The sequence below is a fragment of the Arachis ipaensis genome, chromosome B9 (genome assembly GCF_059453495.1).
Source record: "Arachis ipaensis isolate K30076 ecotype BB chromosome B9, ASM5945349v1, whole genome shotgun sequence".
Lineage (NCBI taxonomy): Eukaryota > Viridiplantae > Streptophyta > Magnoliopsida > Fabales > Fabaceae > Arachis > Arachis ipaensis.
The window spans coordinates 126,032,867-126,052,362 of record NC_142444.1 but is presented as its reverse complement, the minus strand read 5'-3'; the positions used below and the strand labels follow the sequence as shown (position 1 = coordinate 126,052,362).

At 36.6% G+C, this 19,496-nt stretch overlaps 1 non-coding gene and 1 pseudogene across 1 annotated transcript; one reads left to right on the top strand and one right to left on the bottom strand.

Moving 5' to 3' along the window:
* Positions 1 to 205: 205 nt before the first annotated feature.
* On the top strand, positions 206 to 313 carry LOC148546230 (small nucleolar RNA R71). Its single transcript, XR_015902096.1, has one exon. It is a non-coding gene; the product is annotated as a small nucleolar RNA R71 (small nucleolar RNA).
* Positions 314 to 5,559: 5,246 nt separating this feature from the next.
* LOC148546229 (uncharacterized) lies at positions 5,560 to 6,705 on the bottom strand (annotated as a pseudogene).
* Between the last annotated feature and the right edge of the window lie 12,791 nt (positions 6,706 to 19,496).

The following is a 19,496-nucleotide window of genomic DNA, read 5'->3' as shown; positions in this document are numbered from 1 at the left end:
CTCCCTTCTTCTGAGGCGTCCCATTACTCACAGGATTCCTCTCAGAAGTGTACATGAACTGGTTATTAGCAACCATGTCAATGAGTTCTTGAGCTTCTGCAGGCGTTTTCTTTAGGTGAATGGATCCACCTGTAGAAGTATCCAATGACATCTTAGCTAATTCAGATAGACCATCATAGAATATATCCAGGATGGTCCATTCTGAAAGCATGTCAGAAGGACACTTTTTGGTCAGTTCCTTGTATCTCTCCCAAGCTTCATAGAGGGATTCATCTTCCTTTTGTCTGAAGGTTTGAACATCCACTCTAAGCTTGCTAAGCTTTTGAGGAGGAAAGAACTTGGCTAAGAAAGCCGTGACCAGCTTATCCCAAGAGTTCAGGCTATCCTTAGGTTGAGAGTCCAACCATATTCTAGCTCTGTCTCTTACAGCAAACGGGAAAAGCATAAGCCTGTAGACCTCGGGATCAACCCCATTAGTCTTAACAGTATCATAGATCTGCAAGAATTCAGTTAAGAACTGAAAAGGATCTTCGGATGGAAGTCCATAAAACTTGCAGTTCTGTTGCATCAGAGAAACTAATTGAGGTTTCAGCTCAAAATTGTTTGCTCCAATGGCAGGGATTGAGATGCTTCTTCCATGTAAATTGGAATTTGGTGCAGTAAAGTCACCAAGCATCTTCTTTTCACCTCCACCATTGTTATTGGTTTCGGCCATGTCTCCTTCTTTTTCGAATATTTCAGTAAAGTCCTTTTCAGAGTGTTGTGTTTTAGTTTTCCTTAGCTTCCTCTTCAGAGTCCTTTCAGGTTCTGGATCAGCTTCAACAAGAATGTTCTTATCCTTATTCCTGCTCATATGAAAAAGAAGAAAACAGAAAAGAAGAGGAATCCTCTATGTCACAGTATAGAGATTCCTTTATGTGAGTAGAAGAAGAGGAGAATAGAAGAAGGAGAAGAGAAAAATTTGAAAATTAATTAAAATAAAATAAAAATATTTTTGTTTTTATTTTAAATATTAATTAGAATTCGAAAATTAAAAAGAGAAATAAAATTAAATTAAAATTTAAAACAATTAGTTAATTAAAAAGAATTTTGAAAAAGGGGGAAGGAGTTTTCGAAAATTGGAGAGAGAAAAGTGGTTAGGGGGTTTTGAAAAAGATATGATTGAAATAGAAAACTTTTAAAATCAAACAAAAATTCAAGTAGTTAATTGAAAAAGATTTGAAAATCAATTTTGAAAAGATAAGAAGTTAGAAAAAGATTTTGAAATTAAAATTGAAAAAGATATGATTGAAAGATATTTTGAAAAAGATTTGATTTTTGAAAAAGATTTTGAAATTAGCAATAAAAAAGATATGATTGAAAATTATTTTGAAAAGGATATGATTGAGAAGATATGATTGCAATTTGTTAAAAAAAGATATGATTGAAAAGATATGATTGAAGAAGAAATTAAAAAGATTTGATTTTGAAAATTAAAGTTGATCACTTGACTAACAAGAAACTAAAATATATGATTTTAAAATTCAAAGATTGAACCTTTCTTAATAGGCAAGTAACAACTTGAAAAATTTTTGAATTAAAACATTAAATGTGAGCAAGATTTTCGAAAATATGAAGTAAGAATGAGAAAAAGATTTTGAAAATTAATTTTAAAAAATTTTCGAAAATATATATAAAAAATTGAAAAAGATTTGATTTTTGAAAAAGATTTGAAAAGGGTAGAATTTTTAAATTGAAATTTTGACTTGATTAGCAAGAAACAACCAAATTTTAAAACTTTTGACTAAATCAAACCAAAATTTCGAAATTTATGAGAAGAAAGAGGGAAAGATATTTTTTTATTTTTAAATTTTTAATGATGAAAGAGAAAAACACAAAATTGACACAAAACATAGAAATTATGAATCAAAACAACTAATGCATGCAAGAACACTTTGAATGTCAAGATGAACACCAAGAACACTTTAAAGATCAAGATGAACATCAAGACTTATTTTGAAAATTTTTAAGAAAAGAAAAATATGCAAGACACCAAACTTAGAAATTTTCAAACTTTAGACACTAACAAATTGAAAATGCATATGAAAAACAAGAAAAGACATAGAACATAAAATTGCAAAGATCAAACAAAGAAGATCATTAAGAACAACTTGAAGATCATGAGGAATACATGCATGAGTTTTTGAAATTTTTAAGAAAAATTAAAAAGATGCAATTGACACCAAACTTAAAAATTGACACTAGACTCGAACAAGAAACATCAAATTTTTTTTTTTATGATTTTATTAAAATTTTTTTATTATTATTATTATTTTTTTGAAAATTATTTTGGGAAGAACGAAAAAGAAGAAAGATTTTTTGTATTTTTCGAAAATAAGAAATAAAAAGCTTAAAAATAACATAAAATTACCTAATCTGAGCAACAAGATGAATCGTCAGTTGTCCAAACTCGAACAATCCCCGGCAACGGCGCCAAAAACTTGGTGCGCAGAAATCGTGACGGTTCCATTCCTTGGTAACGGTGCTAAAAACTCAATACGCACGTTCATGATCTTAGTTCTTTGTCACAACTTCGCACAACTAACCAGCAAGTGCACTGGGTCGTCCAAGTAATAAACCTTACGTGAGTAAGGGTCGATCCCACGGAGATTGTCGGCTTGAAGCAAGCTATGGTCACCTTGTAAATCTCAGTCAGGCAGATTCAATTGATTATGGAGATTTAGTAATTAAAAGATAAATAAAATATAAAATAAAGATAGTGATACTTATGTAATTCATTGGTGAGAATTTCAGATAAGCATATAGAGATACGTTCGTTCCTCCTGAACCTCTGCTTTCCTATTGTCTTCATCCAATCATTCATACTCCTTTCTAAGGCAAGCTGTATGTTAGGCATCACCGTTGTTAATGGCTACATCCTATCCTCTCAGTGAAAATGGTCCAATGCGCTGTCACTGCATGGCTAATCATCTGTAGGTTCTCGATCATACTGGAATAGGATCCATTGATCCTTTTGCGTCTGTCATTGCGCCCAGCACTCGCGAGTTTGAAGCTTGTCGCAGCCATCCCTTCTCAAATCCTACTCGGAATACCACAGACAAGGTTTAGACTTTCCGGATCTTAAGAATGGCCGTCCATGGATTCTAACTTATACCACGAAGATTCTGATTAAGGAATCCCAGAGATACTCATTCAATCTAAGGTAGAACAGAAGTGGTTATCAGGCACGTGTTCATAGGTTGGGAATGATGATGACTGTCACTATCATCACATTCATATTGAAGTGCGAAAGAATATCTTAGAATCAGAATAAGCTTGAATTGAATAGAAAAATGATAGTACTTTGTATTAATTCATGAAGAACAACAGAGCTCCACACATTAATCTATGGTGTGTAGAAACTCTACCGTTGAAAATACATAAGTGATAATGGAGTTCATTGGTCTCGGCCCCAGAGGAGAACCAGAGTCACCAAGACTAAAATGATCCGAAGATGCAAATACAATAGTAAAAAGTCCTATTTATGCTAAACTAGTTACTAGGGTTTACAGAAATGAGTAAATGATGCAGAAATCCACTTCTGGGGCCCACTTGGTGTGTGCTTGGGTTGAGCATTGAGCTTTACACGTGTAGAGGCTTCTCTTGGAGTTGAACGCCAGTTTGTAACCTGTTTCTGGCGTTTAACTCCACTTTGCAACCTATTTCTGGCATTTAACTCCAGAATGCAACATGGAACTGGTGTTGAACGCCAGTTTTCGTCGTCTAAACTTGGGAAAAGTATGGACTATTATATATTTCTGGAAAGACCTGGATGTCTACTTTCCAACGCAATTGAGAGCGCGCCATGTGGAGTTTTGTAGCTCCAGAAAATCCACTTTGAGTGCAGGGAGGTCAGAATCCAGCAGCATCTGCAGTCCTTCTTCAACCTCTGAATCTGATTTTTACTCAAGTCCCTCAATTTCAGCCAGAAATGACCTGAAATCATAGAAAAACACACAAAATCATAGTAAAGTCCAGAAATGTGAATTTTATTTAAAAACTAATAAAAATATACTAAAAACTAACTAAATCATACTAAAAACTATGTAAAAACAATGCCAAAAAGCGTATAAATTATCCGCTCATCAAAGAGCAGTGTAACAGCAGCATGAAACAGTAAGGAACAGTATATGAACAGTATTAACATCACAGCAACATTAGAATTGCAAAATTTATAAAACAAGTAGCAAGAACAGCGCAATTATCAGGCCTAAATCCACTAACCACATCCTAGCTACCTAACCACCTAGAATCCACTACAAACATGCATCTCTAACTAGCCTAATTTTAAACATAAACTGAAAAATATGCAACTAACTACGAATGAAAGAAAAGTGGCATACGGTGGAACCTGATATGCGTATGAACTAAGGTAGGGATTAGAGAGATGGCGGTGGTGAAATGGCGGTGTTGGGAGGGGGCACGGCGGCGCGGTGGTGGAACAGGGAGGCTGGCGCGGTGATGGGCGGCTGTTCGCGGTGGCATGGGGGTTTCGGGTAGGGTTAACTGTGGAGGGGGTGGTTTAAGAAGAATGGGGGTGAGGGTGGTGGTGGTGGGAGGCGACGCTGGTGGCAGGGCGGTCGTGGCTGGCCGCGATGGGGAGGGGCAGTGGCGGAGTGGGGGAAAGAAGAGAGAGAAGAAGGGGGAGGGGAGAAGGAAGAAGGAGAGAGGGTGGTCGTCGCGGTGGGTCTGGGTGGTTGTGGGTGGTGTGGCGGTCGGAGGTGGTTAGAGCAGAGAGGGAGCAGAGGGGGGGTTGGGGGGAAGAGAATGGGGGCACGATGGGGTAGGGTTTCACGTGACTGGGGGTTAGTGGATTTGAGTCCACGCGATCGCGTGGCTAGGGTGAAATGGGGTTGACGCGGTCGCGTGGCTGACGCGATCGCATGGAATGGGTAAAAGATGAAGGACGCGGTCGCGTGAGGTACGCGACGGCGTCGCTAAAAATTGTGCTAAACGCACAATTCCAGCGTCGCTTCAGTGCAACTCTCTGTCTCCATTTAGGGTGCCATGCTATCCACGCGACGCGGATGCGTCGCTTACGCTTTCGCGTGGGATGGGTGTTTTGCAAGTGACGCGTTCCCGTGATGGACGCGAACGCGTGAGTCATTTTGTGCTAAACGCACACCAGCCACACGATTCCAGCCCAGATTTCTGGGCGTTGGATTTTTACGCCAATTTCTAGATCACACGTTCGTGTGATTGACGCGGACGCATGGGAGGTGTTTTTTGCAACTGACGCGAACGCTTTAGCGACGCGATCGCGTCGCGCGCTTTTTTTTTTTAATGCAATTATGCAATTATGTAGTATGCAATGCTAATGCAAATGCTACGAATATTATCCAGGTGCAATAAAAATAAAACAATATAAAAATAAACAAAACGAAATGAAACTGAAACAGGAACGATCATACCATAGTGGGTTGTCTCCCACCTAGCACTTTTAGTTAAAGTCCTTAAGTTGGACATTTGATGAGCTTCCTGTTATGGTGGCTTATGCTTAAATTCATCCAGAAATCTCCACTAATGTTTGGAATGACAACAGCCTCCGGGGTCCCAAACTAGGCATGTAAAGCTTTTGAGCAGCTTCAAACAGATTCTCAGGCTCCTGGGGTGACGAATATCAGAATAGATTCCAGGATCCCAAACTTCGCTTTTAAATCCGCCTTTGTCTCGACCTATATTTTTCCATCCAGGCGGTTTAGAAATTGTGTTCTCACCAAGATGACCAAACGTCTTCCGAGACCCATTCAATTGAACTTGGTACCAATCCGTGCACTTTGAATTGAAGCGTGGAATCTTATTGAATCTTGCACACCAGCTCTGAGTACGAGCCATTTCCCTCTTACTCTTAAAGCCGCAGAGAGCTCTAAGCTGGCCATCTGTTTCAAGCAAACCATATTCAAGTGGAAAAGTAAAGATAAAGGTTAAGGATTGGACCCACTTAAAGCTTGTGTTAGGTGGTAATGGCCTTGGGATAGGTGTTTCCAGTGGTTCTGTACGTTCTACTCCCTTGTATTCTTCTGTGAATTCCTCTACTTCTTTGCAAAATTTTTCAACTGCAACTGCGTCCTGATCAAAGTCTTCTATGTCTTCCTCGTCACTTAAGTCATACGTTGGAGGTTGAGAGAAATCTACCTCGACATCATCTTCGTATTCACTTGGATAAGGTTCTTCAGGCTCTAGGAATTCAGTTGCGGATGTGAGTTTGTGATTAGGAGAGCTTGATGCATGATCATCACTGCCTATGGAATCAACTTCTTGGTCTGTTCCGTCCAATTTCTCACAAGGTATATGCTTTGGAGGTTGTGCACTGTCCTCTTTGGCATCAATTTCTAACTTCTCAGCAGAATCCTTTATAGCTCTCGATTCCTATGGAGGTTCAGCATCTCCTAAATCTTCAACCACTTCTTCCTCTACAACTATCATGGCTTCCTCTACTTGTTCCAATACAAAGCCATGCTCTTCATTGTCCACCGGAGTTTCTAGTATTTTCTTCATGCTACGCTCTTCTTTTGATTCTCCACATGCAGCCATGGGAGTATTTTGAGTGCTCAGATGTCGAGAAGCTATTATATTTACTACCTCAGTTAAGGCAGTAGTGAGTTCCCGTACGCCCTTTTGCATCCTCGCTTGCCCTTGAAGAAGAACACGAAGTTTGTCATTCATTGGAGGTTGGGGTGGGTGATGCATGGAAAATTTGTCTCGTAACAAATTTCCTTCGGTAAGTGTACCGAATTTTGTCGTCAAGTAAAAACTCACAATAGAGTGAGGTCGAATCCCACAGAGATTGATTGATCAAGCAACTTTAATTAGAGGAATGTTCTAGTTGAGCGAATCAGAATTTGAGTTAAGAATTGCAGAAAATAAAATGGCGGGAAAGTAAATAACAGAAAAAGTAAATGCTACAAATAAAGAGCTGAAAGTAAATGACGGAAAGTAAATTGCAGAATTGTAAATGGGAATGGGGTAACTGCTCATAAAAGTAAATGACAGAAACTAAAGAGAATGGGTAAGATCAGAAATGGGGAGTTCATTGGGCTCAGGAGATGTTGCATTCTCCGGATCAATTTCATTTTCATCTCTTCCTCAATCAATGCATTCATTGATCTCCTTGGCAATCTTAAGTGATCGAGTTACAATTCCTTGTAATTCAATCTCTCAAATCCTGATCAATAGCCAATTCCTTGGTCAATTGCTCATGAGAAGAGATGAAGTATGGTCACTGATTATACCACATGCATTTCCCAAATCAAGTATTGAGAGAATTATAGTCACATATCCATCCAAACCCAATTTGGTCCAGCATGAGAAAGCATTTCTAGCATGATCTCTTCCTTCCTCTTTCAAGGTTCAGAAGAGATCCAAGTTTGAATAGCTTCTTTTCCAAGATAACTATCCAATTGGATGAAGATCGAAAGCTTTCAAGTAAAATCAAGAAAACAGATAGAAGAAGAATAATGAAAACTAGTATTGATCCATCAAATTACAACAGAGCTCCCTAACCCAATGAAAGGGGTTTAGTTGTTCATAGCTCTGGAAAATAAAAGCAAAGATGGAGAATAGATTATGAAAACAAAACTAGAAGTGCAGAGAATGGCAAAATACAGAGAGTAGTTTTCCCCCAATTTCCAATCTCCTTCAATCAATTCAAAGCTACTCCTATATATACTACTCTTCTGATCTTCTAGTTGGCTCCTCAAGTCTTGGGTATGGGCCTTTGGATCTTGAGTTTGAAGCAGTTATCTTCTTCATTGGGCTTAGCTTTACTTGCAGAGAGAAAGTGTGAAGTGGGCAGGGACTTTAGCTCAGGACGTTAGTGGTGTTAACGTTAAGTGAAATTGTGGGTTCGAGAACGTTAGTGACAATCACCTTTTTCACTAACATTCCTGACCCAAGTTAGAGCCATGTTAACCTCAATGTTAGTGGCATAAACATTGCCACTAACGTTGCCTCTTGGTCCTTCGCACACGTTATTGGGACTTACCTTTCCCAATAACGTTGAGAAGCCTCCCCCTTTCTTACGTTAGAGTCCATATTAACTTAGTTAACGTGGCTCTTAATGTTAACTTGCCAACCTTCAAGAACGTTAGTGACACTTACCTTTGTCACTAACGTTCCAATGTGCCCCTATCTCCCACGTTAGAGTCCACGTTAACTAGGTTAACGTGGCCTCTAACGTAGCAATGCTAGCCATCTCCAACGTTAGTGACAAAGGTGAATGTTACTAACGTTGGCTCATCATCTCTCTTCTTCACGTTAGCTTCCATATTAACTAAGTTAACGTGGGAGTTAATGTGGCTCATTGTGGCTTGTGTGGTTCATTCCGACGTTAGTGACAAAGTTAGGTGTTTGTCACTAATGTTGGCGATCATATACTTTCTCCACGTTGGCTTCCACGTTAACGTGGCTTGTGGAGGCTTGGCCAACGTTAGTGACAAAGTTAAATGTCACTAACGTTGGCTTCTCTTTTGCTTCTTAACGTTAGAAGCCACCTTAACTAAGTTAACGTGGCCACTTATGAGCTTGGCCCAACGTTAGTGACAAAGGTAAGTGTCACTAACGTTGGCTCCATTTTCTTTCCTCCACGTTAGAGTTCACGTTAACTTAGTTAACGTGACTCTTAACGTGGGCTATGATGGCTTTGAGGACGTTATTGGCGATTACTTTTCTCATTAACTTTGCAATCTAGCTCCCATTCCTACGTTAGAAGTCACGTTAGTGAGACTAACGTGGCTGCTAACGTGGTTCTTCCTTGCTTCCTTTGTCCTGAAATCAAGCAATAAAGTGCATCAAAGTTCTAGTCCAAGTCATGGGAAATGCAACATCCAATTTGTCATTAATTTCATGCAAAATCCTCATGAAATCATGTAAAGTGCACAATGTATGCTTGAATCAAGATGTAAGTGAATATCTACCCAAAACTAGCTTATTTTCTAAGAAAATGCATGAAACTTCCTTAAAAATAGTAAAGAAAAGGTCAGTAAAACTGGCCAAAATGCCCTAGCATCAGTGGGTATGAGGGTTCATTGGTTGGGGAAGAGGGTTCAAAATGAGAATGTGGAAGTTCTTGGGAGTAATTGGATTGGAATTATGGTGGGTAACGGTCATACGATGGTGAATGGTGAAAAGGAGCTTGTGAGTGTGGTGGTTCAAAGCTACGCTGAGAGGATGGTCTATAAGCACAAGGTGGGGCTTGTTGGTAATTACAAGGGGTCCACCATATCTATCAGCTTGGTATGCATTGTAGAGTGGTCCTTGCCCATGATATCTTGGAGGGTGTTGTTGCCTAAAGGGTTGATCAGGGCCTCTTGGCTCCATCCATCTTTGATTGCTTAGACCTTGATGCATATTCCTGTTGTAGCTTCCACTCCTTTCAACAATTTTAGAACCAAACTCAAAGCGAGAGGGGTGAGAATTCATAGTAGCTAATAGGAATAAAATAAAAACAAAAACAAATAAACAAATAAAAGAAAAATATTTACAATAACCAATAATAAGGCACACGTTTGCAGTTCCCCGGCAATGGTGCCATTTTTGAAGAACGAATGATTGACGGTTTAGAATTCAGAATAAATTCTCGTTGCAAGTATAGTTTCTAAACCAAGCAATCATCCTTTCTTACAAACGTTTTGGTTGTCACAAGTAACAAACCCCTTTAAAATTGATAACCGAAGTATTTAAACCTCGGGTCGTCTTCTCAAGGAACTGCAGGGATGTGTTCTTATTATTGGTTATGAGTTTTGTAAATTGGGGGTTTTGAAAGTAAGAAACAAGTAATTTAAATGACAAGTAAAATAAATAAATAACTGTAAAATAAACTCTTGTCAAGGTATGAGAACTGGAATTCCTATCCTAGTTATCCTTATCAATGGTGATGATAATTGGGTTTTAATCCCACTTAGTTAACCTTTACTAAACAAAGGAAGGTCAAGTGGACTAATCAATTTGATCCTCAGGTCCTAGTCAATTCCTAAGGAAAGACTAGAGTTATTGGAATTCGATTCAATTAGCAAAAATAAGAATTATCAATCACGATGAGTTTGATAACTCAAGAGTCTCCAATTAATCAATTAAAGCCGAGAATATGAAGAGCTAAATCATAAATCTGAAATACCTCAATTGCATTAATAAAAGAAAATCAATCTAAACATAAAGAGTTCATAAGCCAATTTGGCAACATAAGTAATTAAATGAGAGCATTAAAGTATCTGAAAGTAAAAGAGAAATATAAAGTAAAAGAAATATTGAACCTGATAAAGAGTTGAAATCCTAAATCCTTTAAGAGGAATCCTAATCCTAAAATCTAAGAGAGAGGAGAGAACCTCTCTCTAAAACTACATCTAAATCATGAAAAGTGAATAATCGAAGGCCCTCTCTAAATGGATGCATTCCCCCACTTTATAACCTCTAATCTGTGCTTTCTGTACTTGGATCTGGGCCAAAAAGGGTTTCAGAAATTGCTGGGAGCGTTTTCTGCAGTTTTTGGTGCGTGGCGTCTGTCACGCGTCCACGTGGGTCACGCGGTCGCGTCATCTGGGAGTTTTCCTTGTCACGCGTTCGCTTCGGTCACGCGTACGCATTATCTGCGTTCTGCTCAAGGCGTGCGTCCGCGTCAGTCACGCGTTTGCGTCGCTGCCTTTTTGGCAGTAGTGAGTTCCCGTACGCCCTTTTGCATCCTCGCTTGCCCTTGAAGAAAAACACAAAGTTTGTCATTCATTGGAGGTTGGGGTGGGTATGAGGGTTCATTGGTTGGGGAAGAGGGTTCAAAATGAGAATGTGGTGGTTCTTGGGAGTAATTGGATTGGAATTATGGTGGGTAAGGGTCATACGGTGGTGAATGGTGAAAAGGAGCTTGTGAGTGTGGTGGTTCAAAGCTACGCTGAGAGGATGGTCTATAAGCACAGGGTGGGGCTTGTTGGTAATTACAAGGGGTCCACCATATCTATCAGCTTGGTATGCATTGTAGAGTAGTCCTTGCCCAATATATCTTGGAGGGTGTTGTTGCCTAAAGGGTTGATCAAGGCCTCTTGGCTCCATCCATCTTTGATTGCTTAGACCTTGATGCATATTCCTGTTGTAGCTTCCACTCCTTTCAACAATTTTAGAACCAAACTCAAAGCGAGAGGGGTGAGAATTCATAGTAGCTAATAGGAATAAAAGAAAAACAAAAAAAAATAAACAAATAAAAGAAAAATATTTACAATAACCAATAATAAGGCACACGTTTGTAGTTTTCCAGCAACGGTGCCATTTTTGAAGAACGAATGATTGACGTTTAGAATTCAGAATAAATTCTCATTGCAAGTATAGTTTCTAAACCAAGCAATCATCCTTTCTTACAAACGTTTTGGTTGTCACAAGTAACAAACCCCTTTAAAATTGATAACCGAAGTATTTAAACCTCGGGTCGTCTTCTCAAGGAACTGCAGGGAGGTGTTCTTATTATTGGTTATGAGTTTTGTAAATTGGGGGTTTTGAAAGTAAGAAACAAGTAATTTAAATGACAAGTAAAATAAATAAATAACTGTAAAATAAACTCTTGTCAAGGTATGAGAACTGGAATTCCTATCCTAGTTATCCTTATCAATGGTGATGATAATTGGGTTTTAATCCCACTTAGTTAACCTTTACTAAACAAAGGAAGGTCAAGTGGACTAATCAATTTGATCCTCTGGTCCTAGTCAATTCCTAAGGAAAGACTAGAGTTATTGGAATTCGATTTAATTAGCAAAAATAAGAATTATCAATCACGATGAGTTTGATAACTCAAGAGTCTCCAATTAATCAATTAAAGCCGAGAATATGAAGAGCTAAATCATAAATCTGAAATACCTCAATTGCATTAATAAAAGAAAATCAATCTAAACATAAAGAGTTCATAAGCCAATTTGGCAACATAAGTAATTAAATGAGAGCATTAAAGTATCTGAAAGTAAAAGAGAAATATAAAGTAAAAGAAATATTGAACCTGATAAAGAGTTGAAATCCTAAATCCTTTAAGAGGAATCCTAATCCTAAAACCTAAGAGAGAGGAGAGAACCTCTCTCTAAAACTACATCTAAATCATGAAAAGTGAATAATCGAAGGCCCTCTCTGAATGGATGCATTCCCCCACTTTATAACCTCTAATCTGTGCTTTCTGTACTTGGATCTAGGCCAAAATGGGTTTCAAAAATCGCTGGGAGCGTTTTCTGCAGTTTCTGGTGGTGGCGTCTATCACGCGTCCGCGTGGGTCACGCGGTCGCGTCATCTGGGAGTTTTCCTTGTCACGCGTTCGCTTCGGTCACGCGTACGCATCATCTGCGTTCTGCTCAAGGCGTGCGTCCGCGTCAGTCACGCGTTTGCGTCGCTGCCCTTTCGCGCTGGGCATGCGGCCGTGTCGTCCATGCGTTCGCGTCGCTGCCAGTTCTTTCAAAAACTCTATTTGTGCTTTGCTCCCATTTTTGTATGTTTCCTTTCCATCCTTTAAATCATTCCTTCCTTAAGGGATCTGAAAATACTCAACACACAAATCACGGCATCGAATGGTAATAAAGATAATTAAAATAATTATTTTTAAAGCATAGGAAACATGTTTTTCACATACATCACATAATAAGGAAGGAAAAGTAAAACCATGCAATTTCACATGAATAAATGGGTGAAGGTTGAATAAATCACTTAAATTGAGCACAAAATATATCATAAAATATGGGTTTATCACCCAGCATCCAAAATGGGCGCCCAACTCCTGCACTCCAAGCCTGGCGCCCAACTCCAAGAAGTGGCGTCCAGCGCCACCAACTCCAAATGTGTTGGGCGCTCAACACCCAATCCCAGAGCTCGGCTCTGAGTAAAATTTCAACTCCTAGTGACACAGAATTTCTCAAAGCCCAGTGCCAATCTATGGAGCTCGGCGCCAAGATCATAATTCACTCTCAAGAAGCTCTAAAATCAACCCAAGATTCAAGATTTAATTGATTAATTAGCATTAACTTCTAGAAAGATAAGAAGATTTAGTTGTTAGAATTTAGTTTAGATTAGATTTAAATTATTATTTTGAATTTGAAAAAGTTGTTATCTTACTCTTCAGTGATAGGAAGATAAAATTAGTTTTTGAATTCCAATTAATTAGGGAGTTAGAATATAAATAAGAGAACAAGGTTCACATAAATTATCTTGGAATCTACAGATCAAGGAACTCTTTAGTTTTAGGTTGTTTTAGTTTCTACTATTAGTAACTAAACCTTCTCTGTTAGATGTTAGGAGTTCTGTTTGATTTTATGGATTAGTAATGCAAGTGTTTTCTTTATTTTGATTCATGATTTTCTATTTTTTCAAGATTGAGTCTCGTTCTTCATCTTTAATGGTTAAAAATATTGGAAAATATTCCAATTCTGTCTTGAATTCTATTATTTCTTTGGAAAATTAATATCAGAATTAGCTTGAAACTCTTTCTCATAATTTTCAACTTGACTAGGAATAGTATTGTAAAAGTTGTGTAGCTTTAAATCGAAATTGTGCTTAACCTCTTCTATTAATTAGTTGACTAAGGAATTGGCGACTAATTAAGTTAAGAGAAATTTGATTGCCAAGGAATTGGAATTCAATTATAAATGATTTGCTGTAAAAAGATTTTTTCATGCGTCAAAGTAGGAAAATACAAGTATTATTTTTTCTAAGAATTAAACACCTCCGAAACCTTTAACATTCCATTTCCTAATTACTTCTCCAAAGTTTCTAAGCTTTTTCTCACTCACAATCAACAATCTTTTTCACTGTTCTTTGCTTCTACTACTACTTCAAGATCTACAACCCTCTTGCCAAGATTTGATTGATCTAATTAGATATTCAATTAGACGTTACTTGATTCAATCTGTTAATCTTCGTGGGAACGATCACTACAAAATTAAAATTTAATTTTGGGAGTATTTTAGTGGAGGTTTCTAAAACCCTCTACCATACATTTTATTTATGAAAATTTAAAAAACCTCCACTAATAATTAATATAGAATTAAAATACAAAATTCTCCCCCCCAAAACACTTCTTATTTTCACAAAGATAAGAGTGGTTAGCGGACGAGAGAACGTCCATAAAATCCTAAATTCTCTACCGCCATTTTCGCCGCGTTCCCTCTGCCGTTTTCGCCACCGGTGCGCCATTACAATTGCCATGGCCGTTGCAGTAGAGAGCTTCTGGATTGAGCCACCTATTTTATCAATGCGTTTTCATATCTGTCTCTCTATATTGTCGTTCCTGTCACTGTTGCCACTGTAGTTTCCGCAGCCGTTGCCGCCACAGTTTCAGCCGTCGATGCCACTGTAGTTGTCGTGGTACAACACGTTTTCAGATCTGTTCACTCCTGAGCTTCTTCTTCAATGCCGCTTCCTCTCACTCCAATTTCTCCTTTGAACTGTCGATGGTACTTCTTTTTCTTCTTTTTCCATATTAATTTGCTGATATTTCTTCTTTGTTAACAATAAATTTCTTCTTTGTCTCTCCTCCTCAGTTTTGTTGCAACTTTTTCACTGGTATCCCCTCTTGTTCTATATTTTTTATTGTTTTTTATTTGTGTTGATAAGGAGTATTGGAAATGAGGCAGGGAAGACATGATAATTGATCATTGAAGCTATTTTGTTTCACGCCAGTAGATTTTAAGTTTTGGCAAAATAATTCTGTCTATCTCTCTCTCTCTCTCTCTAATTTGATGGAAGCAGCTAGGGTTTCTCTTACTTGCATCTCAATTTAGTAGCATCGGCATCCAATAATCTTGCTTGAAATTCGTTACGGAGGTAACACCATATTAGATTTTCCCGATTTTCCTGATTATTCGGTTGCAAACAAAAAGGAGAACATTTGTTACTTGTCTTAATAACTCTACTGTTTAGAATTCAGCTCCGATCCTCAATTTGATTCGATTACTTCTAAGGATTATTTGATTCGTTTGAATTTGAGATTGCTATGTGTGTGCTAGTGCGGTTGCTTATTCGTAGTTCTTATCTGATGTTTAATCGGTTTTGAGGGAGGGGGGCTTTATGTGTTTCATACATTTTTTTATTAGTTGTGTTCTGATTTTGGGGATTTTTTGGATGTCGTTGTTTTTGTAGGGATCTCCTGGGATTGAAGATAGTGGCAAGTCTGAGGCACATTTGACTTCGGCTGCTGCTTTTGTGGGGGGTGGAATTTAGGATGCTTGTGATGATGCTTGCAGCATTTGTCTTGAAGCCTTCTGTGATAGTGATCCTTCCACCATATGACCCTAATTTTTTTTATCACGTGTTCATTTCTTGGATGACTAAAGTGAGATAGAATCAAAACTATACAATAATAAATTGATAGATTTGAAACCACTGCAGATTTGCTAGCAGAGGTGTGTAGAAGAGAGATAGAAGCAAACATTAAACCTGATCCAGACATCGATGTTTATATGAAAGTAAGAATAGTATTAAAACTATACTAACTAATACACCTATTATTTTAAAGCTTCAAATAATTCACAATTATTACTGTAAATGTTTGAACTTGTATGTGTCTTTCTGTATCTTATGATTCTCAGGCCAGAGCAGCTGGAGGCCACAAAGCGAATATTATAACAAGTATGTCATGCTTAAAACTACCTGACACTAATACTAAAAGGCAAAAAAATTTAAATAATCCCTTCACTTGAAAAGATGAAAATCCTTTAAACCTATGTTATGGGCCTAAGTGTTTACTTGTTTGAACTTTGAAGCAGACTTATAAATCGGCATTGATGAAAGCAATAGGTGAAACCACTAAAAAATTAGGTTTTTAAGACATGGTTTAGGAAATGACACTATAGCATCATCTGATCTATAATTCTATATAACCGACTCCGCTTTAGTATTCTCGATTATTATTTTGGAAACATTTAATTGTATTCGCTTTTCAGAGTTCATGTGTAGCTGCTCTAAATTTTCAAAAGGGAATACACGGTACTGGCAGTTGGCACCATCAGTTTTTGGGTTAATTTGAGCTGCATTGTTATATAGAATATAACAGATTAAGAATATTCATACACTCAACACATAATTATGTCATTACAATTAAGAATATAACAAATTCGATCTTCTTGATTCTTCAAGTTATCATCATTTCATTGGCATTGTATTTTTAGGTTTTGGGACTTGAGATCTGTGCAGATACTTTTGTGGGAAATGCAATGTTAAGAGGTATCTCTGGTGGACAAAGAAAACGTGTTACAATAGGTAACAATTTTACTGTCTAATAATATTTAATTTAATTTCTATATTGTTATGTAATGTGACAAGCATTTGTTATCTAATTAAAATAACTCACACGGTTGAAAAATATATAGCGGAGATGTTGGTTGATTCAGCCGAGCTCTTTTCTACTAATAATAAAATAAAGAAGGATGTGGGAGAATAGGGTGAGATTAGAGGCAAGGATGCAATGATTGAGGAGGAATGGGGGAGGTTGAGGGCTAAAGGAGTGATTTTATTTGTGGGAGGAGTTTGGTAGGAAGAAACTTCTACTTTACAGGCAGAATTTTTGTAGCGGTTGACTTAGATGTGAGATACTCATCCAAAGTATTAACCGATTCCTCTAATATTTTTCATGCATTATCACCACAACCAACGGTAATAGCCAAAAGACCTACAAAAGAATTAGATTAAATATTAATCAAATGAAACGTAATATATCAAGCATATGTGAGTTAATCAAGTCCTTTGTAGATGCATTTTTGGATCTTTTTTTATTGAAGCAAGACAAGAATGTAATAAGGTAGTAAATCTAAAAAAAGGAAAGCACTTCAAGATTATGGTAACTCATAACTATCATAGTTTGATAGATCAATAAATATGAGTAATGTATATCATCTCATTATTTGACAAGAATCATCTCTGACATTAATACCTCAAATAGCAATCATCATTGTTAGAGAAATAACAAATACAAAAGAAGATAAATCACATAAATAGGAATAATAGACATGCTTTTAGAAAAAGTCAACAAGATAGCATAGTAGTGCAAGCATAAGTGCTAGGAGTGATTTAATTTTATTTTCAAGTTTTAGATAATGAATGTTAAAATTAATTATTAGTAGAAAATTAAAATCGTTCAGATGAAAATAATAATTAAAAAACTTTTTTTATTTATGGAATCCTAGTTACAATCACTCTACTCCCTGGCCCGAAGTGAATTAGTTCAAGAAAATCTCTTAGAAGCTTTGGAGTATTCATATTATCTAGCACAAGGAGAACCTTCTTCTTACTTAGCCTTCTCATGGTGGAGGAATTTGTCCTGTTTGCACCAGTTATATGATGATTTTCTTCCCCTAATAAATATTTTGTTTTATGGTTTTGCTTTTGTATAGGGGATCTCTTATCCCCCATTTTATTTTATCATGTTCCTCATCGTAATGAAATTGTTTTTTATCAAAAAATAAAAATAAAAATAAATGTAACTTGCAAGTGAATCTGAGCCTGTAAAGATGTTTGAGAGAACTGCCAATTTGGCCAACAACCAGATAATTAATTACTGATGCAATCCTATAGAAATATGGTTGGTCTTGATTGTCATTGCTCCTGGTTCACCAGTATATTTCTGATGCCTACTGTATTAGATTATTAGGTCAGGTGGAATACAGTTCAACTATGACATAGTTTTCTTTAGCTCATATTTTCTTGTCTTTATATGTATTGTTGTTGGGATTATTTGTGTATAGTTGTACCTCAATTATTTGTGCTTGCTATTGTTTTATCATAGAGGCCACAATTGGTGAAGGGAAACATGCAACTTTACTCCGTGGATCAGCAACGTAGTCAGGCTCTTGAAGCTCATGCTGCATCCTTTGCTCAATTTAAGGTGAGATTTGATATGATTATGCGCTTCTACACTTATTTATTGATCACCTGAATAATTGCATACTTTGACTACTATGTGTTGGATGAAATTTAATTTTTCTTTTGGACAGGTTTTTGGAAATGATAATCCTTCTGTTTTGATATCTTTTGCCTCAAAGACACTTAATGCTAGTCAAATTATATTGAAGCTACATGTTATTGAGCTGGATGCACAGTCAGGTCTACATATTTTGGCCTCTCACACCTGTCTCCTATGTTTTTATTCTATGGCAGCATGGGTGTTACACAAACGTGTCTTGTAGTACCAAGTTACTTGTCCTCTCCTGATTTTTCATGTAATTACATGATATTGGAATATTTTTATTTTGAGACTTTTATGTAATTAGATGATATTGAAATATTATAGTTGTTATTTTATTTTACTTTTTAAAGAAAAACAATAATAGTTATGTAGAACAATACCATATGTAATTATGTTTGGAACTATTGACATTGAGAATTTTTTTATACAGAGTTATGTCTTATTTTGAGGAATTATTTTGTAAAATATTTAGTTTTTAATGAAAGGAGAATATGTAAATGAGATGAGATTAATAAGTGATTTGAAATTAAAAATAAATAAATAATTATAAGGTTTGTGGAGGTTTGAAAATGTCACAAAATAGTTAATTTTTGTTAAATTAAAAAATCAATTTGTGGGGGTTTTAAACTGTCACAAAAGTGATTTAAAACCGTCACAAAAGTCTAATATAAAACTCCCACTAAACACACATAAAATCTCCACTGAATAGATTGTGGAGGTTTTTAAAAACCTCCACAAAAGACCTCGTGGCACCTCAAATTTTGGGGGTTTTAGAAACCCCACAAACTATTTGGTAGGGGTTATAAACCTCCACAAATAAGAGAAAAAATTGCCACAAATAAACAAAAATCTTGTAATGGATATCTACTCACCGTGGTATTATTTGAAACAATTTGGTGCACTTGCCAATATATAAGCGTATCAATTTTTGACTCATCAATAATATTTCATCCAATGACTATATACTATATAATTTTTGTAAGAAATAATGGCTTTCTAAAAAAAATAAAATTGTAGGATTACTTAACTTAATATAATTTTTTTCATGTGAAAATGTCACTTAAATATATATGCTTAACTTTTTAAGTCTTTAATTTCTAATCTTTCATGTTTTATGGATCTTTTCTAACATAATATATACCGTCGAATTTTATACTGATCTCTAGAACTGTTGAAGTGACATTATATTCTCACACACACTGCAACGCTAGCTAGCTAGTTATTAATCTGATCTATAACATATGAAAGAAAAATCACTATGAATAACGTTTTATTCTTCATATTGTTCACGTTGTATTAATACGACTTATACAAATGATTTCATGATTACTAAACTATAAAATTGGCCACTAACCCCATTATGGAACCCGACAATCCCACTTAAGGAGGTATATATTAATTAATACACTACAAGAGAAGTGGATATTAACGGTGATTTTGCGTTTTAAACTGTCGCAAAATAAAATAACAGCGGTTTAACAACCGTTCTCTTTTAGAGTGCGGAGATTAGTTTTTTCGACAATTTTCAGTAACCGCTGGTATAACCACT